Source organism: Thamnophis sirtalis, unplaced genomic scaffold (genome assembly GCF_051295495.1).
Source record: "Thamnophis sirtalis isolate CommonGarterSnake01/CBP01778 unplaced genomic scaffold, rThaSir2_p1.2 scaffold_2, whole genome shotgun sequence".
NCBI lineage: Eukaryota > Metazoa > Chordata > Lepidosauria > Squamata > Natricidae > Thamnophis > Thamnophis sirtalis.
The window spans coordinates 58394470-58415895 of record NW_028261382.1 but is presented as its reverse complement, the minus strand read 5'-3'; the positions used below and the strand labels follow the sequence as shown (position 1 = coordinate 58415895).

General features: G+C 43.6%; 1 pseudogene; it reads right to left on the bottom strand.

Moving 5' to 3' along the window:
- Nucleotides 1–10012: 10012 nt before the first annotated feature.
- On the bottom strand, nt 10013–11477 carry LOC106552317 (immunoglobulin lambda variable 6-57 pseudogene; annotated as a pseudogene).
- Between the last annotated feature and the right edge of the window lie 9949 nt (nt 11478–21426).

The window sequence follows — 21426 nt, the reverse complement described above, 5'->3', positions numbered from 1 at the left end:
GAACTGGGCCAAGGCACCTGCAGGGGGGAGAAAAGGGATGAAATGCAGCTAGATGAAACCGGTGGGAAATATTTTAAATAAAATGAACGAAAGGAAAAAAGGGACTAAGAGAAGGGAATAATTCCAGAAATGTAGAAATCTTCCAAGGATCAGAAGATGCTTCATCTTTGGCTGTAAACAGGATACTTTACCAGTGAAGAAGGTCAGGAGGAAGGGCAGGAAGAGAAACGGTTGGGCCATGGCAGAGAGATGGGCAAGGACTGATCTTCTGAAACCAAAGTTCCTTCTAGGTGGACCTCTTCTCCTTACGCTTAAGTTGAGCTGGAAGAAAGAGAGGCTGCAAAGACATGCAAATACCCTTCCTCTTTCTCCCTTTTAAAACCTCTACATCTATTTCCAGAACAAGAGCAAGAGGTGATTGGCAGGAGATTTCATTGGTGAGTCTCCACTGAAGGAGGAAGGAGGAAGGAGGAAGGGTAGAGACTCCAACTCCATCTCTCTTCCCATAACATCCAGAATGAATCTCGATTTTAGGATTCCCAGATTTCAGCATGTTGGAACCTAAGCAAAGGATCTGATGGGCAGGTGGACCATTGGAAAGAGGTGATCCCTGCATTTAGCTGCTCCCATGCCATGAAAGCTTCAGAAAGAGGGCTAGAAACTTAAATGACACCCAGAAACGTATTGGGAGCTAGTGAAACTCAGGAAACAGTGGTGTAACTTTTATTTAAAAACACATTTTTCAACTATTTTCAAAGGCAACCCCATTAGCTGCGCATTGCAGTAGTCTATTTGGGGGGGGTAATCCAAAGCTGATCCCCCACAATTCAATGAAGAGACTTCGAGGTTTGTGTAAGATTTGCTAAAAACAAAGAAATGGCTCTTCCAATAAAAATCACTAATCCCTTCCCAAATTTCCAAACCAAACTCAATCCAGCATCTGGTCATATCTGTTCAAGGACCTGAATCAGTGGATCGTATGAAAACTATCTGGGTAGGTAGTCCTCAATTTATGACCACAGTTATAACCAGAATTGTCATTGCTTAGCAATGCTGTCCTCACATGAGTCACATTTTGCAATCTTTTTGCCAAGATTGTTAAACAATGACTGTTTTTTTAAAGTGAATTACAGTTATGGAACCAATCTGACTTCTCTTATTGAATTTGCTTCTCAGAAGCCGGCTAAGAAGGTCAAAGAGGGGGAATCACTTGAAAAGAAGATACTGAAACAATAGAAGATGCATGTCCCGGTTGAATGGACTTCTTTTGTAAAAACATCTGCAACCTATTTCAAGAAGCCTTCAAGGAAGACGGAGGCACCTTCTGGTTTTTGTCACAGTTCCCCATAAGGTGGAATCACTGTGCACTGATTACTGCTATCATAAGACAAACAGTAATAGTCAGCCTCATCTTCTGGTTGAACGTTGGTGATGGTCAAAGTGGCCGAATTGGCGGAAGAATCATAAGAACCAGAAAATCGCTCGGGGATTCCAGAAGGTCTTTTAGAAAATTCATAAATCACTAGTACTGGTTTAGTGCCAGGTGTCTGCTGATACCAGCTCACATAGTAGCTATTAATGTTACCACCAGCCCTGGTACAGGTGATCCTGACTGTTCCTCCAGGGGATGCCGATAGAGAAGCTGGTTGAGTCATGGTGAACTGGGCCAAAGAACCTGAAGGAGACAGAAAAAGGAATGAAATGCAACTGAGATTCAGTCAGAGAGCAACCTTTTAATTCAAGTGGAAAAAAATGAAACTAGAAAAAGGAAATTCCAGAAATGAAGAACTGTTCCAAGGAAGAGGAGAAGATGCTTAATCTTTGGCTGTCAACAGGATACTTTACCAGTGAAGCAGGTAAGGAGGAAGAGGAGGAAGAAAAACGATTGGGCCATGGCAGAGAAATGGGCAAGGACTGATCTTCTGAAACCAATGTTCTTTCTAGGTGGACCTCTTCTCCTCACGCTTAAGTTGAGCTGCAAGAAAGAGAGGCTGCAGAGGCATGCAAATACCCTTCCTCTTTCTCCCTTTTAAAGCCTCTAGATCTATTTCCAGGACAAGGACAGGCAGTGATTGGCAGGAGATTTCATTGGTGAGTCTCCACTGAAGGAGGAAGAGAGAAGGAGGAAGAGTAGAGAGTCCAACTCCATCTCTCTTCCTATAACATCCCAAATTGATCTGTCTGGGATTTCCAGATTTCAGCATGTTGGAACCTAAGCAAAGGATCTGATTGGCAGGTAGAGCATTGGAAAGAGGTGGTCCCTGCATTAAGCTGCCCCCATACCACGAAAGCTTTAGGAGGAGGACTAGAATCTTGAATGGCACCCAGAAGAGTATCTGGAGCTAGTTCAGCTCAGGAAGTACAGATATGCCTGGATTAATAGAAAAAGTTTCAACTATTTTCATCTTATAGAGACTCTTCAACCGCAACCCTGTTGACTGCACATTGCAGAACTTCATTTGGGAGGAAATCCAATATTTGTGACCATAAGCATCAGATGGGATCTGGGAAGGCACACAACTGCTATACAATGCAAAGTTGTGCAAAATTCCTTCTGCTCCTGACTGTTTAACTGCACCTCAAACAGCAGACATCATTTCAGGAATGTTGCCAGTACTGGAAAGTTACAAGACTCAAAGATTGCAAAATTCCAAACACTTTCAATTCCAAAAAGAGAATTGAAGTTTGTTCTATCCCATTCATCCCTGCTTCCTCCAGACAGAACCTCCCCAGCAACCAAGTGATGACTTGAATGGGGCCTTCAGCAGCCCCTTTCCCAGCATCGATGCATGAAGGGCAGTGCAGAAACAACCTGGAAATTGGACTTTTTCCAGTATCCTAAGAGAAATGATGGGAAAGGAAGCACTAAGGTCTTGTAGGGGATTAATTCTCCTCTGAAGGAAAGATAGAAAGGGGAACTGTAAGGCAATGAAAGGGTGGATCAAACAACAGGCAACCACACACAATCACACAAAACACACATGTTACTCTACTTATATACTCTCCATTTCCCGTTCTCCAAGTCTGGTTCAATGCCTTTTTTACAGACCGACATCAAACCTGTTATTTTATTCTTTACTAAAAATCGGCAGTCATAGCCACCTGCCTCAATGCGAAGTGAAACTACAGAGAAGGGTTACGATGCTTTCTCAGCTCATCACCAATTTCTCTTTTCACTGTGATTTGGAGGCCCCCATCAGGACATGAAGGGCAATAATCAGCCTCGTCTCTTGCACAGAAGTTGGAGATGGACGAGGGGCCGAATTGGACGAAGGGTCAGCTGAACCGGAAAAATCACTCAGGGATTCCAGATGAGAAAAACACATTTGCAAATTAAAGGGATATTTACCAGTAGAGGATTGCATGTCTGGAATATGACAACAAAGAGACACCGAGATGCCATCAGACAGAAATGCAGTTTAGGAAGGTTAGGAAAGGAAAAAGGAGGAGAGGAGAGGTCCAAACTGCCATGAAACTAGAAATGTTCCAAGGAGGAGAAGTAAACATTGAGCTCCTCATAGAAAGCAATATCTTACTACTGGAGTAGGGGAAGAGTAAGAACCCAAAGAGAAACATTTGGCCCATGGCAGAGAAGTGAGCAATAGTGGTATTTCTGAAAGCAACATTTCATTTCAATTGTCCCTTTTCTCTCCTCTTAAATTGTTGCAAAATAATGCTAAGATTTTCTCCGTCTATCCGTTTCTTTCAGGTCCCCTTCATTCCTTCCTTCACCAACTGAAAAGGGGGTCCACAAAGAACCTCATTTGTAAGACTCCCCTATGGGGTGGGGTAGGGGGTTGAAATGTGTCAGCTGCTCCCCACAATTCAAGGAAGTGACCTGACTTTGAGGGTGTCCGGGGTTTGCTGAAAGCAGAGGGGTGGGCTTCCCCTAAACACACTAACCCCTCCCCACATTCAGCTCAGCTTGTGGTCACCTACATTGAGAGACAGGAATCCTTGTGTTGAATGTACACTTTCTCTTCAGGTAGTCCTCAATTGACAACACAACTGAAACCAGAAAGGAGGTTCTTACATGAGGCACATCCAATTTTATGATGGTCTTTACCACGGTTGTTAAGCAAATTACTGCAGTTGTTAAGTGAATCATGCAGTCTGTCAGCGTTCCAAATATCATGCAGAATTAAATCAGAGTCCAAGGCAGAGATATCCTTAAAGTTCCAGTTTAATAAGACAGACATGTTGGCATCCTACCAATTCTGGAATTTTCATCGGATTCCCACCCAGTTGAAAGTTCATAATTGTGTCCCCACACCCACAAATCCATCACATGGTCCAATCTTCTTCTTCCACGCTGGCATCTCCACCCAGCTGGTTCCGGTCAGGAGCAGAGGTGTGGAGACAAAAGATGACCTTGGCTACTAGAAAAGAATGACAACAACACATTCCACCACTCTACTCCTTTCTATTCCCCCCTCCCAACTACTACACTAATGAAACAGCATAATGAAATAAGAGAGAGTGTGGCAGGCCAAAGATCCTAAAAGGGATATAACTGCAGGCCTGACACGGTCGTTAAGAGAATCCAGATTCCCCCATAGACTTCATTTGTAGTATGCTAGCTGGGAAAGTGATAGAAGGGTATCATATGAAAAGACAGTGTTAAAACTGTCAAAAATACTTTCCTTGGCTGTGTGCCATTCTTTGGTCAAACCATCTGCTACCAATGTTGAGCGAAGCATTCAAGGAAGGCTGAGACACCTTCTGGTTTTTGTCACAGTTCCCCATAAAATGCAGTAACTGTGCACTGAGCATTGTCATCGTAAGTTGTACAGTAATAAACAGCCTCATCTTCTGGTAGAATGTTGGAGATGGTCAACGTGGCCAAATTGGAGGGAGAATCATAAGAACCTGAAAATCGCTGAGGGATTCCAGAAGGTCTTTTAGAAAATTCATAAATCACTAGTACTGGTTTAGTGCCAGGTGTCTGCTGATACCAGCTCACGTAGTAGCTATTAATGTTACCACCAGCCCTGGTACAGGTGATCCTGACTGTTCCTCCAGGGGATGCCGATAGAGAAGCTGGTTGAGTCATGGTGAACTCGGCCAAAGAACCTGAAGGAGACAGAAAAAGGAATGAAATGCAACTGAGATTCAGTCAGAGAGCAACCTTTTAATTCAAGTGGGAAAAAATGAAACTAGAAAAAGGGAATTCCAGAAATGTAGAAATCTTCCAAGGAAGAGGAGAAGATGCTTGATCTTTGGCTGTCAACAGGATACTTTACCAGTGAAGCAGGTAAGGAGGAAGAGGAGGAAGAAAAACGATTGGGCCATGGCAGAGAAATAGGCAAGGACTGATCTTCTGAAACCAAAGTTCCTTCTAGGTGGACCTCTTCTCCTCACGCTTAAGTTGAGCTGCAAGAAAGAGAGGCTGCAAAGGCATGCAAATACCCTTCCTCTTTCTCCCTTTTAAAGCCTCTACATCTATTTCCAGGACAAGGGCAGGCGGTGATTGGCAGGAGATTTCATTGGTGAGTCTCCACTGAAGGAGGAAGAGGGAAGGAGGAAGGGTAGAGAGTCCAACTCCATCTCTCTTCCTATAACATCCCAAATTGATCTGTCTTTGGGATTTCCAGATTTCAGCATGTTGGAACCTAAGCAAAGGATCTGATTGGCAGGTAAAGCATTGGAAAGAGGTGGTCCCTGCATTAAGCTGCCCCCATGCCACAAAAGCTTTAGGAGGAGGACCAGAATCGTGAATGGCACCCAGAAGAGTATCTTCAGCTAGTGCAACTCAAGAAGTACAGATATGCCTGGATTAATAGACACAGTTTCAACTATTTTCATCTTTTAGAGACTCTTCAACCGCAACCCTGTTGACTGCACATTGCAGTTCTTCATTTGGGAGGTAATTCAAATATTTTTGACCATAAGCACCACATCTGATCTGGGAAGGCACACAACTGGTACACAACACAAAGTTGTGCAAAATTCCTTCTGGTCCTGACCGTTTAGCTGCTCCTCAAACAGCAGACATCATTTCAGTAATGTTGCCTCTACTGGAAAATCACAAGACTCAGAGATTGCAAAATTCCAAACACTTTCAATTCCAAGGAAGAGGATTGAAGTTTGTTCTATCGCATTCATCCCTACTTCCTCCAGACAGAACCTCCCCAGCAACCAAGTGATGACTTGAAAGGGGCCTTCAGCAGCCCCTTTCCCAGCATAGATGCATGAAGGGCAGTACAGAAACAACCAAGAAATTGGACTTTTTCCAGTATCCTAAGAGAAATGATGGGAAAGGAAGCACTAAAGTCTTGTAGGGGATTAATTCTCCTCTGAAGGAAAGATAGAAAGGGGAACTGTAAGGCAATGAAAGGGTGGATCAAACAACAGGCAGCCACACACGATCACACAAAACACACGTTACTCTACTTATATACTCTCCATTTCCTTTCTCCAAGTCTGGTTCAATGCCGTTTTTACAGACTGACATCAAACCTGTTATTTTTATTCTTTACTAAAAATCAGCAGTCGTAGTCACCTGCCCCAATGCAAAGTGAAACTACAGAGAAGGGATAGGATGCTTTCTCAGCTCATCACCAATTTCTCTTTTCACTGTGATTTGGAGGCCCCCATCAGGACATGAAGGGCAATAATCAGCCTCGTCTTTTGCACGGAAGATGGAGACGAACGAGGGGCTGAATTGGACGAAGGGTCAGCTGAACAGGAAAAATCACTCAGGGATTCCAGATGAGAAAAATACCTTTGCAAATTAAAGGAATATTTTCCAGTAGAGGATTGTATGTCTGGAATATGACGACAAAGAGACACCGAGATGCCATCAGACAGAAATGCAGTTTATGAAGGTTAGGAGAGGAGAAAGGAGGAGAGGAGAGGTCCAAACTGCCACAAAACTAGAAATGTTCCCAGGAGGAGAAGTAAACGTTGAGCTCCTCATAGAAAGCAATATCTTACTAGTGGAGTAGGGCAGGAGTAAGAACCCAAAGAGAAACATTTGGGCCATGGCAGAGAAGTGGGCAATTGTGGTATTTCTGAAAGCAACATTTCATTTCAATTGTCCCTTTCTCTCCTTTTATGTTAAGTTTCAAGAAGAGTTGTTGCAAAATAATGCAAATATATTCTCCATCCATCCGTTTCTTTCGGGTCCCCTTCATTCCTTCCCTCACCAACTGAAAAGGGGCTCCATATAGAATCACATTTTTAAGACTCCCCTATGGGGTGGGGTAGGGGGTTGAAATGTGACAGCTGCTCCCCACAATTCAAGGAAGTGACCTGACTTTGAGGTTGTCCGGGGTTTGCTGAAAGCAGAGGGGTGGGCTTCCCCTAAACACACTAACCCCTCCCCACATTCAGCTCAGCTTGTGGTCATCTGCATTGAGGGACCGGAATCCTTGTGTTGAATGTACCCCTTCTCTTCAGGTAGTCCTCATTTGACAACACAACTGAAACCAGCAAGGAGGTTCTTACATGAGGCACACTCAATTTTATGATGGTCTTTGCCACGGTTGTTAAGCAAATTACTGCAGTTGTTAAGTGAATCATGCAGTCTGTCAGCGTTCCAAATATCATGCAGAATTAAATCAGAGTCCAAGGCAGCGCTATCCTTAAAGTTCCAATTTAATAAGACAGACATGTTGGCATCCTACCAATTCTGGAAGTTACATTGGATTCCCACCCAGTTGAAAGTTCATAATCTTGTCCCCAACCCACAAATCCATCACATGGTCCAATCTTCTTCTTCCACGCTGGCATCTCTACCCAGCTGGTTCAGGTCAGGAGCAGAGGTGCAGAGACAAAAGATGACCTTGGCTACTAGAAAAGAATGACAACAACACATTCCACCATTCTACTCCTTTCTATTCCCCCCTCCCGACTACTACACTAATGAAACAGCATAATGAAATAAGAGAGAGTGTGGCAGGCCAAAGATCCTAAAAGGGATATAACTGCAGGCCTGACACGGTCGTTAAGAGAATCCAGATTCCCCCATAGACTTCATTTGTAGAATGCTAGCTGGGAAAGTCATAGAAGGGTATCACGTGAAAAGACAGTGTTGAAACTGTCAAAAATACTTTCCTTGGCTGTGTGCCATTCTTTGGTCAAACCATCTGCTACCAATGTTGAGCGAAGCATTCAAGGAATGCTGAGACACCTTCTGTTTTTTGTCACAGTTCCCCATAACATGCAGTCACTGTGCACTGAGCATTGTCATCGTGAGTTGTAGAGTAATAAACAGCCTCATCTTCTGCTGGAACATTGGAGATGGTCAACGTGGCCGAATTGGAGGGAGAATCATAAGAACCCGAAAATCACTGAGGGATTCCAGAAGGTCTCATGGAATGTTTATAGATTATTGGTAAGGGTTGAGAGCCAGGTTTCTGTTGATACCAGCACAAAGTGTAGCTGGTAATACTACCACCTGCCCTGGTGCAGGGGATCCTGACTGTTCCTCCATAGGATACCGACAGAGAAGCTGGTTGAGTCATAGTGAACTGGGCCAAGGTGCCTGCAGGGAGAAGAAAGGGGATGAAATGCAATCAAAGGGAAATGTCTTAATTCAGATGAAAGAAAAAGGAGAAAAGGGGTGAGGAGAAGGGAATAATTCCAGGAATGTAGAAATCTTCCAAGGAAGAGGAGAAGATGCTTGATCTTTGCCAGTCAACAGGATACTTTACCAATGAAGCAGGTGGGGAGGAAGAGGAGGAAGAAAAAAGGTTGGGCCATGGCAGAGAAATGAGCAAGCACTGATCTTCTGAAGCCAACGTTCCTCCTAGGTGGACCTCTTCTAGTCATGCTTAAATTGAGCTGCAAGAAAGAGAGGCTGCAAAGGCATGCAAATACCCTTCCTCTTTCTCCCTTTTAAACCCTCTAGATCTATTTCCAGGACAAGGGCAGGAAGTGATTGGCAGGAGATTTCATTGATGAGTCTCCACTGAAGGAGGAAAAAGGAAGGGTAGAGAATCCAACTCCATCTCTCTTCCCTTAGTATCCAGAATTGATCTGTCTTTGGGATTCCCAGATTTCAGTTTACTAGAACCTAAGCAAAGGATCTCCTGGGCAGATGGATCATGGCAAAGAGGTCGTCCATGCAGTAAGCTACTCCCATGACATGGAAGCTTTAGAAGGAGGACTAGAAACTTAAATGATGCCCACAAGTGTATTGGGAGCCAGTGCAATTCAGGAAACAGAGGGGTGGCCTGGATTAACAGGCACCTTTTCGATTATTTCCAGCTTATGGATACTCTTCAAGGGCAACCCCATTGGATGAACATTGCAGTGGTCCATTTGGGAGGCCACCCAAAGTTTACTTTCCCAATGCAGGGTAAGTGGCCTGATTTTGAGTTTGGTGTGGGGTGTGCTAAAAGCAAAGGGGTGGGCTTCACCCAAAACACACTAACCCCTCCCCAAATGCAGTTCAGCCTATTGTCATTGCCATTAAGGGAAATGAATCAGGTAGCTGAACATACACCTTCTGTACAGCGGCTCCTCAATTTACGACCACCATTGACGCCATACTTTCTGTGGCTAAGCAAGGAGGTTCCTCCATGAGTCACATTCACTTTTACAACGTCTTCGTCACGGTTATTAAGAAAAGCACCACAGTTGTTAAGTGAATCATGCAGTCGTTAAGGGAATCTGATTCCCCACATTGTCTGTGTGTGTAGATTGCAAGCTGTGAAGGTCATAGAAGGGGGTCACGTGAGAAGAGGATGCTCAAACCATCAAAAATATATTCGAACCAATTTCATTGTATTTATTTTGTTCAATGATAATAAAGGCTAGACTACTAGAATTCCGTGGCTGTGTGCAATTCTTTTGTGAAACAAGTTCTGAAGCCAATCCGACTTCTCTTATTGAATTTGCTTCTCAGAAACTGGCTGGGAAGGTCATAGAGGGGGGCCACTTGAAAAGAGGATGCCAAAAATGTTGAAAATATATTCCCTTGCGGTGTGCAATTCTTCTGTCAAACCACCTGCAACCTGTGTTGGGCGAAGCCTTCAAGGAAGGCTGAGGCACCTTCTGGTTTTTGTCACAGTTCCCCATAAGGTGGAATCACTGTGCACTGAGAATTGGCATCATTAGATAAACAGTAATAGTCAGCCTCATCTTCTGGTTGAACGTTGGAAATGGACAAGGTGGCTGTGTTAGAGGAAACATCAACAGAACCCGAAAATCGCTCAGGGATTCCAGACGGCCTCTCACTATCTTTATAGATCACTGCTAGGGGTTTAGTGCCAGGTTTCTGCTGATACCAGCTCACATAGCGGTCAGAAAAGCTACCCCCTGTCCTGGTACAGGTGATCCTGACTGTTCCTCCTGAGGATACCGACACAGAAGGTGGTTGAGTCAGAGTGAACTGGGCCAAGGAACCTGCATGGGGAAGAAAAGGGATAAAATGAAGCTGACATACAACCAGAGGAAAAAGTTTTAATTCAACTGAAAGGAAGGAAAAAAGGGACGAGGAGAAGGGAATAATTCCAGAAATGGAGAACTGTTCCAAGGAAGAGGAGAAGATGTTTGATCTTTTCCAGCCAACAGGATACTTTACCAGTGAAGAAGGTGAGGAGGAAGAGGAGGAAGAGAAACGGTTGGGCCATGGCAGAGAAATGGGCAAGGACTGATCTTCTGAAACCAAAGTTCCTTCTAGGTGGACCTCTTCTCCTCACGCTTAAGTTGAGCTGCAAGGAAGAGAGGCTGCAAAGACATGCAAATACCCTTCCTTTTTCTCCCTTTTAAACCCTCTAGATCTATTTCCAGGACAAGGGCAGGAGGTGATTGGCAAGAGATTTCATTGGTGAGTCTCACTGAAGGAGGAAAGAGGAAGGAGGAAGGGTAGAGATTCCAACTCCATCTCTCTTCCCATAACTTCCTGAACTGATCTGTCTTTAGGATTCCCAGATTTCAGCATGGGAACCTAAGCAAAGGATCTGATGGGCAGGTGGACCATTGGAAAGTCTGTTGCCCCCACCCCACCCCATGCCACAAAAGCTTTAGGAGGAGGACTAGAAACTTAAATGACACCCAGAAGTGTATTGGGAGTCAGTGCAGCTCCAGAAGTACAGGTATAACTGGATTAACAGACAACTTTTCAACTAAAGTGGCTGGCAGGAGATTTCATTCCCTCCTTGGGGAATGGATTGAAGATCCAACTCCACTTCTCTTTCCAGAACATCCGGAATTGATCTGCCTTTTGTATTCTCACATTTCAGTGTTGCTGGAACCTAAGCAAAGGAGCGGATGGACAGGTAGACCCCTGGAAAGAGCTGGTCTCACTGTTAAGGTGCCCCCATGCCATGAAAGCTATTAAAGCATCACCAAAAGCATATTGGGAGTTAGGGTAGCTCAGGAGGCAAAGGTGTGACCTGGGCTACTGATACCTTTTCAACTACCATATTTTTCGAAGTATAAGACACTCCAGAGTATAAGACGCAGCTTGGTTTTTGGGGAGGGAAATAATAAGAAGAAAAATTCTACCTGTGCTTACTAGCATCCATGGTATTCACATGACACATGGTAACAAGGTCAGTAGGTGAATAGGCATAGCAACCAAGTCAGCCAAGGAGAGCTATTTTGACTCTGAAACAGTCCTTGCCGTGTGAGCAACAAGGAGACAGGAAGGAGCCTGGCTTAGCCGAGAACTGAAAATGAAACTGCTTGTGTTTTGCTTGTATTTACGGCTGCCTTGGAAAACCTGCTTTTGGTATTGTATTGTACATTATTATTATTTTGAATCCTACTGAATCAGTTACTGTGCTTTCTGAATGTGATTGTCTCCCCTCCTTGTGACCCATTTTTTGCTCCCAGGCAGCTTCAGGGAGGACTACTAGGCCCAAAATGGGGCAGAAGGGTGACTCACCCACCCTCCCCTTTGTGGCCCATTTTTGCTCCCAGGAGGCTTCAGGGAGGCCTACTAGGCCCAAAATGGGGAACAGGGAGTCTGCCCCCCCTTTGGCCCATTTTTGCTCCCAGGAGGCTTCAGGGAGGCCTTCTAGGCCCAGAACGGGGCACAGGGGAGTCTGTCCGCCCATTGGCCCATTTTTGCTCCCAGGAGGCTTCAGGGAGGCCTACTAGGCCCAAAATGGGGCACAGGGAGTCTGCCCCCCCCTTTGGCCCATTTTTGCTCCCAGGAGGCTTCAGGGAGGCCTACTAGGCCCAGAACGGGGCACAGGGGAGTCTGCCCGCCCATTGGCCCATTTTTGCTCCCAGGAGGCTTCAGGGAGGCCTATTAGGCCCAGAACGGGGCACAGGGGAGTCTGCCCGTCCATTGGCCCATTTTTGCTCCCAGGCGGCTTCAGGGAGGCCTTCTAGGCCCAAAATGGGGCACAGGGGAGTCTCCCCTCCCCCTCGCAGCCCGTTTTTGTTCCCAGGAGCCTGCAGGGAGGCCAGAGCAGCTTAGCAAAGTTCTCCCCGTCTTCTCATTTAAAGTCTTGGGAGGTCAGATGTCCTATATGCTTCCTTCCTGGAGAGGAATGATTGCGGGTCCAACCATTTTGGCTCAATTTTTGCTCAACACGTAATTGAAATGCATTTAACTGTTGTTGTTTTCAGTTGAGTTCAGTCTTCAGTTCCATTCCCTTTCTCTCTTAGCGAACGTGTTTCACTTTCAAAAGTACACCTGCCTGCATTCTGATGGGACAGGTGATTGGCAGATAAACATAATCAATAAACGTAAACAATAAAAAGAAATAACATTGGGCAATGATCCCTTTTGTAATTAGCTAGTGTTTGCAGGTTTGTGGGCTTCATTTTATTATTATACGGATCTCTGGAGAAATATTTGGGGATCTTAAGAGAGGATTTAATTTGAAATTGTACACGAATAATGGAAATCATCTCTGGTCTCCGTAGCATTTTATAATCTCCCCATTGCACAAACTGCAGGACGTAAATCCCTTCCCCTCAAGCTCCATTTGCGATGGAAATGATATATTCCTTGATCTTTTCATGTACTGAAAATGTAGACTGTCTAATCAAAGAAGTGAACATAGAATAACAGAGTCAGAAGGGATCTTGGAGGTCTTCTAGTCCAACCCCCTCTTAGGCAGGAAACCCTACACTACTTCAGATGAATGGTTATCCAACATCTTCTTAAAAACTTCCAGTGTTGGGGCATTCACAACTTCTGGAGGCAAGTTGTTCCACTGATTAATTATTCTCATTATCAGGAAATTTCTCCTTAGTTCTAAGTTGCTTCTCTCCTTGATTAGTTTCCATCATTGCTTCTTGTCCTGCCTTCAGGGGCTTTGGAGAATAGCTTGACTCCCTCTTCTTTGTGGCAGATCCTGAGATATTGGAAGGCTGCTATCATGTCTCCCCTAGTCCTTCTTTTCATCAAACTAGACATACTCAGTTCCTGTAACCATTCTTCATGTTTTAGCTTCCAGTCCACTAATCATCTTTGTTGCTCTTCTCTGCACTCTTTCTAGAGTCTCCACATCTTTTTTTAAATCATGGCGACCAAAACTGGATGCCATATCCCAAGTGTGGCCTTACCTAGGCCTTATAAAGCGGTATTAACACTTCACGTGATCTTGATTCTATCCCTCTAGAACTGTGTTGGATTTTTTGGCAGCTGCTGCACACGGCTGGCTCCTATTTCAATGGTTGTCCAGGACTTTGAGTTTAACCATCTCAGCAAGATCTCTCCATTTTACCAAGTATTCCTCCAAGGGGTTTAGTGTCCAATTTTCCCATCTCAGTGCATATAAAAATCTCACTGCAGCAATCGTAGATTGATTGAAATGAATCTCCCATGGATTTTTTTTCTAACGTTATCAGTCCTAAAAGGGAAAGTTCTGGTTTCACATGACTGTTGAAACCAATCCTATTGAGATCTCCATGATGCTGCTAATATAATTAGGCAGCCAAAGTCCACTTAGAGTATCATATGTTATATTTTATATCTTACAAGCAGATAATCCAGCGTTGCCTGGGTATTTATTTATAGGGGGAAAATTTATAGGGACCAAATGTAATTTCTAATGTTGGATTTTCCCCCTTATCAGAGGGAGCCCCCTTGTGGAGTACTGTGAAGCCGTTAGCATGGCAACTCCATTGCGCTGTACAGTAGAAGCCATTTTAGGGAAGTACAGTAGAAGCCATTTTAAAGCACAACAGGCTGTATCTTAACAGACCACACACTCTGAGGGGTATTACGGGTATCTTTCCCCCACAGTATTTGTCTCCAGAGAGTAAGTCATCTGTGTACCAAGTTTGGTTGAAATTGCTCGAGGCGTTTCAGACTTATGCTGACATACAGCCATTTTTATAGATATAGATATGTTAATAATAGTTCCATGATATTCAGCAGATACCACCTACCCCAGCAGGAAAAGGACAATGGATCCATTTCTACCCTTCCTGGAGATCTTTTCAAAGCTTAAGAACCTCAAGAGCAGGGATTTGTTTTTTGATCTTAGAGCTCCTCCTGGTGGCAAGGATTTTGAATCACTACCTTGGATTCAGTTGGGTGAGAAGGTTCTTCAGCTTGAATGAATCAAACAGACGTTCAGACCAACAAAAAAGTTTCCTCCCATGGAAAGTGGTGACAAATGCAGCAAAAATATCTGTGGTTTCCGGAATCTGAATGACCGTTAACCACAAATAAGAAGTATGGTGAGATAGACGCAACCCTCACACACAAATAGTTTCCTGTTGGATGAAGTTGGTCGAGATACTTGCAGTTATCTTTTTGCATGTATCCTCATCTTCAAAGTGGCCACATGACTTTCTCTTTCAGGCTCCTCTCCCTGGAAATTGATGGTCTAATTGATCAACTCAACCCACCCCTGTGCGTTTCAAAAGGGACCCTGTTTAATTAAACCTAGTTTGGATACAGACCGAGAATTCCATAGGAACAACATTGGAATGGAATAGAATAGAATAGAATTAAGGGAAGGGAAGGGGAGGGGAGGGGAGGGGAGGGGAGAATAGACTAGAATAGAACAGAACAGAACAGAACAGAACAGAATTCTTTATTGGCCAAGTGTGATTGGAAACACAAGGAATGTTTTTGGGGCATATGCTCTTAGTGTACATAAGGAGAATAAAATGCATTCATCAAGAATAAAACGATACAACACTTAGTGATAATCAAGTTTACTAATAGACTATCAAATTGTACTAGGAAACAAATAAAAACAATAGAAATTGAAAGATACAAGCAACATGGTTATAATCATAAGTGGGAGAGATAGATATTAGGAAGGAAGAGAAGAATAACTACAGTCTTAGTAAATTATTGACAATGTTGTGGGAATTAGTTGTTTAGCAGAGTGATGGCGTTCGGGGGGAAAACTGTCCTTGTGTCTAGTCGTTCTGGTGTGCAGTGCCCTATAGCATCGTTTTGAGGGTAGAAGTTGAAACAATTTGTGTCCAGGGTGCGAGGGGTTTGTAGATATTTTCATGGCCCTCTTTTTGACTCGTGCAGTGCCCAGGTCCTCAATGGAAGGCAGGTTGACAGCCATTGTTTCTTTCTGAAGTTCTGATTATCCTCTGAAGTCTGTGTCTGTCTTGTTGGGTTGCAGAGCCAAAACAGACAGTTATAAAGGTGCAGATGACAGACTCAATCATTCATCTATAGAACAGAATCAGCAGCTCTTTGGATACTTTGAGCTTTCTGATTTGGCGCAAAAAGAACATTCTTGGTTGCGCATTTTAAATGTCCATTCACAGAAGAAGGGGGAGGATTCAGAATGCAAATGTCACACCTGAATCCCAAGTTCTGCCAACTGTCTTCCCAATTGAACTCCATGATTGATCAGACCTAGAGAACATCTTCAGATCTTAAGTTGAATCCTTCAGCCAGGTGGCCCTCTCTTACCAGCTGTCGTGAATGAATTCCCCAAGGGGTAGGGCTTTTGTGTTCATTACTCCATAATGTGTAGCACAGTGGGATTCTGCTTGGACCTCAGAGATGGTTAGATAGCAGGCGTTAAGGCTGGCATCTTTGTTAGCCGCAAATCTATCCGAGACTCCGGTTTTCCTTCTTTGATTGGATCCACATTTATAATACAGAAGATATTTGGGACGGTTTGGCACAGTGGTTGGTTGTTGCCGGTCGCGAACCGGTTGGTCACCGGACCGGGAAGTAAGCCTGCCCCGCCCCCGGCCCTGTATACCCGGCCGGATGGTATTTTGTCCCTTCTGTTCCCCGTGCTCAGAAAAGCAACTTTGGGAAGGTCCTTTGGTGGCGGCAGGTGCCCTAGAACCTGCCTGCTAGCAAAGGACTTACCCGGGTTTCCACGCAAACTACCGCCCGTCGCCCCGTGCTCAGAAAGCAAGTCCGGGCCCAACCTCTTAAAGTGGCGAGGAAAGAGCCGCGTTTAAAGACAGGAGCCTTAACCGCCACCGAGGCCTGCCGTTCAAAGAAGCGGGCGGATGAAGCAATTGCTCCTTGTTCCAGGTCAGTTTGGCTGCAGTCAGTGCTACCGTTTCCCGCCCGTTAGGCTTTCGCCAGGCTCCTTTTTGGCGATAAATCCGCCTCCCTCCTTCTCTTTTCAAGGCTGCAGAGTTGACTGGTTTCCACGGGACTAACGCGGAGGGGGAAGCGGCTTGAGAGGATTTTCCCCACAGGGTTTGGCGGAAAATATCACGGAAAGAGGGTTTTTCAAAACAGGGAGTTTCCCCTTAAGGCTCCACCGTGTTCCCACGTTCTCTATCTGGATGGATTCGCCGGTTCGCTCCTTGCCTTGATCGGGGCCTGTAGTGCACACGCAGTGGGTGAAAGGAGTAAGGGGGAGGGATGCTGGACAGGAAAGTCCATTGGAGTTGGCGGGCTAATAAATTCAAATAGGTAAATAATTAAAAAATAAACTTTGGGGGCTACAGGACTTGGGATCCTGAGGTCAATCCACAGATTGCAAATCGTGTTTCAGGTACCCCAAATTGGGGTTTATATGACTCAACCGAAATCCAATCAACCCTATTGTGGTTTAGTGGGACACAGGAAAACCAGGACTAATGCCAAGATTGTTTAGCTCTTGCGTGACTCGGGCTCCTGCAAGAGATCGGCGTCTTTTGCAAATTCAGAATGTTAAAAGGGTCTTTATCAGAAGGAACCTAGATGTACTTGCAAGTAAAATAAAAGCCAGATTATATGCAAAGACAACATCCCCACCAAAGTTTTTTTTAAGAATAAATATTTTTGAAAGGGTAAAGACTTGTGTGAGAATCACCAATTGTAATCCATCATTGAGAGACTTCCAATTTGTTCTGCATGTCCATAACTGAGTTTGTCTATTTATTAAATTTATATACCTCCCATCTCACTAGCTTAACTGATTCGGGACAGCTTACAATGCCATAAAAGCTAATAGACAAGCATTAAAATTAACAATTAAATGAAGGCTAAAAATCCACGAGGATGAAACACTGCAGGGATGGTCTTTTTATGTTTGTCTCTTAGGGACAGCACCACCCCTCCATATTTTCTCTCAGCCCCTGCTTTGATTTATTTATTTGATCAAATTTTGAAAGCAACCATCTCCCTCACAAAGGGACTCCGGGCAGTGTACAAATAAAATATTAAAACCTAAAAAAAAGCATATAAAATTCGAAAGAGGCAAAGATGATTAAAATGCTAAAACTGAATTAAAATTAAATCTTTCAGTTTTCCCTTGCATCAAGGCTCTCCAACAGAAGAGACTCTTGATAGCTCCAGGTTGTAATGAGGGATCGTGGGTGCTTTCTGAGCTCGGTGGTTTTCTTACAGACATTTCATTACCAAACTAGGTAACATCATCAGTGCTAGAAGGGAGTGGGGTTGGGGGGAGAAGGAGGAGAAAGATAGGACAAAAAGGGAAAAGATAAGGAGGGAGAGGACTGTGGGGTCCTTTGGTGTTCGCTGAACTTGGTGGCTATTAATTATTTTTAAGGAATTTTTATTTATTTATTGTTTATAGAATGTTTGTTACAAGAAATGTTATTCCTTTTTGCAAATGTTTTATTTGTGATGCAATATGTTGCTTTTAAGTGCACAGGTTAGTGCATGGTTTATGTGTCTCAAGGTGGCTGCTTTTCTATGGGCAGGCCAGGTTGGTGCAAGGCAGCTTTGCCAGATTTTGTGTGTTTCTGTGTGATACCTGGTAGTTTAGGTAATTGTGAGGTGGTTGCTGGTTCTGTGAGCTTCCTGGCACTGTCCTTTATAATTTCCCACAATGCCTTGATGGTTTTTATTCCAGTGGCTTTGTCTTTCCTGTTCTTAGGGTTAGGGGAAAAAACTGGTTTCATCTGCAGTCTTTTGGGGGGAAATTGTTATTTTTTGGTGTTTTCCTGGCACTGTCATAGTTGGTGTGTAGGGGTGTGTAATGTCTCACAGTTATCTACACATTAATAATGATCAAGTACTAATAATATTTCCTTATACATTTTAGTGACCTTTCCTTACATAATTGGTGTTTTCTTTCATACTTTTAGATTTCTAATTGCTGTTTCTGTTAGTTAGCAATTGATAAAACAAAGCCCACGTGAAAAAGTATTCGAAGCCTTTGTGATTTTAATAGTCAATTTATTCATTCCTGCACATTCTAATATTTATTCATTTTCATATCTTTGTTTTTTCCACTGTTGTGCAAACACAATTCCAACAGCTGTTAACATGTGTAAAATTAAATATGCATTTATTCCCTTTGAAATACAAGTAGTAAGTAGTAAGCTACTTACCTTCACATGGCTGGCAAGCCACTCCCACCTGGTCACATGGCCGGCAAGTCACTCCCACAAAGGAGACCACACCCACAGAGTAGGTTCCAAACAATTTTGAAACCCACCACTGGTCCTCTTGTAAGCAATGTGACAATGTTTGGGGGATCTCAAGGGGACAAAATTGGAAGAACTGTTTACAGAGCCAGAAATTGAGGTGAGATTCTAAAGGGTCTCTTAGCTTGCTTGTATATCATATCTAAGGCATCGTATTACTTTTGTTTTTCTCTGCTTCTTTTGTCATAAAAGATTCTCACCATTTCTCCAAATGATGCTGAATGAGAAAGGGGTTGATTCAAGACTACCAGGGCCAAAATCTTGAAAGAAAGCAAAGAGTAAAGAACTTTTTCCACCAAGGACGTACAATTTCAAAGGGGAGAGAAACGCTAGATCGGAAAGGGGAGAATGACAGACTCAGAAAAACATCCCCTGAACAGAAACAATCAATAAGAACTGAAAAGTGGGTGTCCAGATCAGAAGGTTGATAAGAACAAGAGGAGATTTAGCCAGCTCAACGCTGGAAAATGGGATAAAGGTGGATAATATGTCTCATATCTCCAAATAGACCATTAAGCGAAGTGTTCTGAGTGAATCTCTATGCTAAATCATGTAGGTATAAGTCAACTGATCCCATTCCATCCACTCACTATAAAGTCCCAGTCCAGCTGGAGCATCCTCCTAAAACTCAGATACCATCATATTCCCCAAGAGTCTAAAATGGACTGACAGGCGTGAGGAAACATCTGACAGCTGGGGAAGACTTTGAGGAACCAAGAACAAGATGTCACACATTTGCAAGTCATGCATATCAGACATCAGCAGCTACAAGGTTTTTGTTCAGCTCTTCAATGGGATTGTAGCACTGTGCACTTCCCTCCAACTTCATAACACAGACAATAATAACCAGCTTCATCCTCTGCCTGAAGATTGGAGATAGTTAAAAGGGCAGATGTTTGAAAATTTGCAAGGGACCCGGAGAATCGTTCTGGTATTCCATCGGCTCTGCTGCTATCTTGATATATAATGAGTTTGGGGGCATTTCCAGGCTTCTGTTGATACCAGGAGTATCCTCCTCTTTCACCAAGTACTCCTCTGTCTTTAATACAAGTGATTCGGATTGTTCCTCCAGGAGATCCAGACACAGATTCTGGTTGAGTGACGACGACTTGGGAAAAAGTTCCTGAAAGATCATAAAGAAGACAGAAAAGACTATAAGAACAATGTCCACTTAAGCAATGGAGACCTTTCAATCAGAAGAAATGTGTGGTAGGAACAGAAATTAGGAGATGGATGCCTGAATTATCAGTAGACAGAGGAAGGCTAAAGTCACAGCAATTTTTAATAGAGTCCCAAGACATAAATTACCCCAAAAGGAAGCTGAGAGGATGAGAAGAGGCAACCATGCCATGGTGGAAGATGGAGTCAGGGTTGAATTGTCTGCAGATCTATCTGTCCTCTCTGCTCTTAAGTCTTTTGCAAGTGGGGAATTCAAATTCATGCAAATCTTCTGACTGCTCGTCAAAACTTCCTCAGATATGACAACCTGTTTCAGATAAAAGGAAAAACCACCCTTTGAAGGTTCCTCCTCTTTGAGGATCATGATTTGCTGATGTAGCTTTTGAGGAGACCATCCTGTTTAGCTGAGCGAGAACATTAGTGAAGGACCTCAGCTCACCTGCGGTGTAGAAAGCATGCATGAGAATTGTCCTCCTTTTATCTCCTACATCATTCCTTGCTTAGCCTGTGGCAGATCCCTCTCAGTTTTTCAGGGAAATTATGAAGTATTTCAGGGATCTTGGGAATGAAAACCATATATGTTGGGTCACAACTTCATATTTTCCTGAAAGGTTGTTGTGTTTATCAGAGGGGATCTCCAAGAGTAGACAAAACAGTAGACAGAAAGCTTCATCAGTTCTGACAGGTCCTTCCTGCCTGAGCAGGGGTTGTACTAGAAGACCTCCAAGGTCCCTTCCAACTCTGTCATTCTGTTATTCTCTTTGAGAATCATGATTTCCTGATGCAGCTTTCCAGCTTTTTTGGTTTAGGGAGAACATTTGGGAAGGTCTTCAGCTCACCTGAGAGGTAGAAAGCATGCATGAGAATTGTCCTCATTTTATGTCCTTCATCCTTTTTCGGGCTGGGACAGATCCCTCTCAGCTTTCAGGGACATTATTACCTATTTCTGGGGATGTTAGGAATGAAAACAGTCTTTGCTGGGTCACAAGTTCATGTTTTCCTGAAAAACTGTTGTGCTCATCCAAAGGGATCTCCAAGAGTAGACAAAAGTCTAGAACCCACATGAACTGCTAAGATGGGAGCTGGTGTCCCACCATAATATAAAAAGGAAGCTCGATTCACTTATTTATTTCATTAAATTGATTAATATTCCAACTCTTTCCCGTGCATTCTGTTATACTTTGATTTTTATTCATTCTCTGCCCTTTGTGCCCCTTGAGAAGGGAATTAACACATTTTCCCATTGCTACTGAGAGCCTGAATTAGAAGCCGCTTTAAACTAGAACTCTGGGGACTAAAATTTTAGACTAAGTTTCAAAAATATGGCAATCCTGACCTCTACTGCTTAGGTCACCCAGGCCTCAAGATACTTTTGGGGGGGTTGGGCAAAGCAGATGCCAAGATTCATTGCATGGTGACCTACATCAAAAGTAAATAGCTTGTTCAAATCTATTTTTCATGACCCTAAAGGAGGTGGATGAGAAGGAAGAATGGGAATAGAGCAGA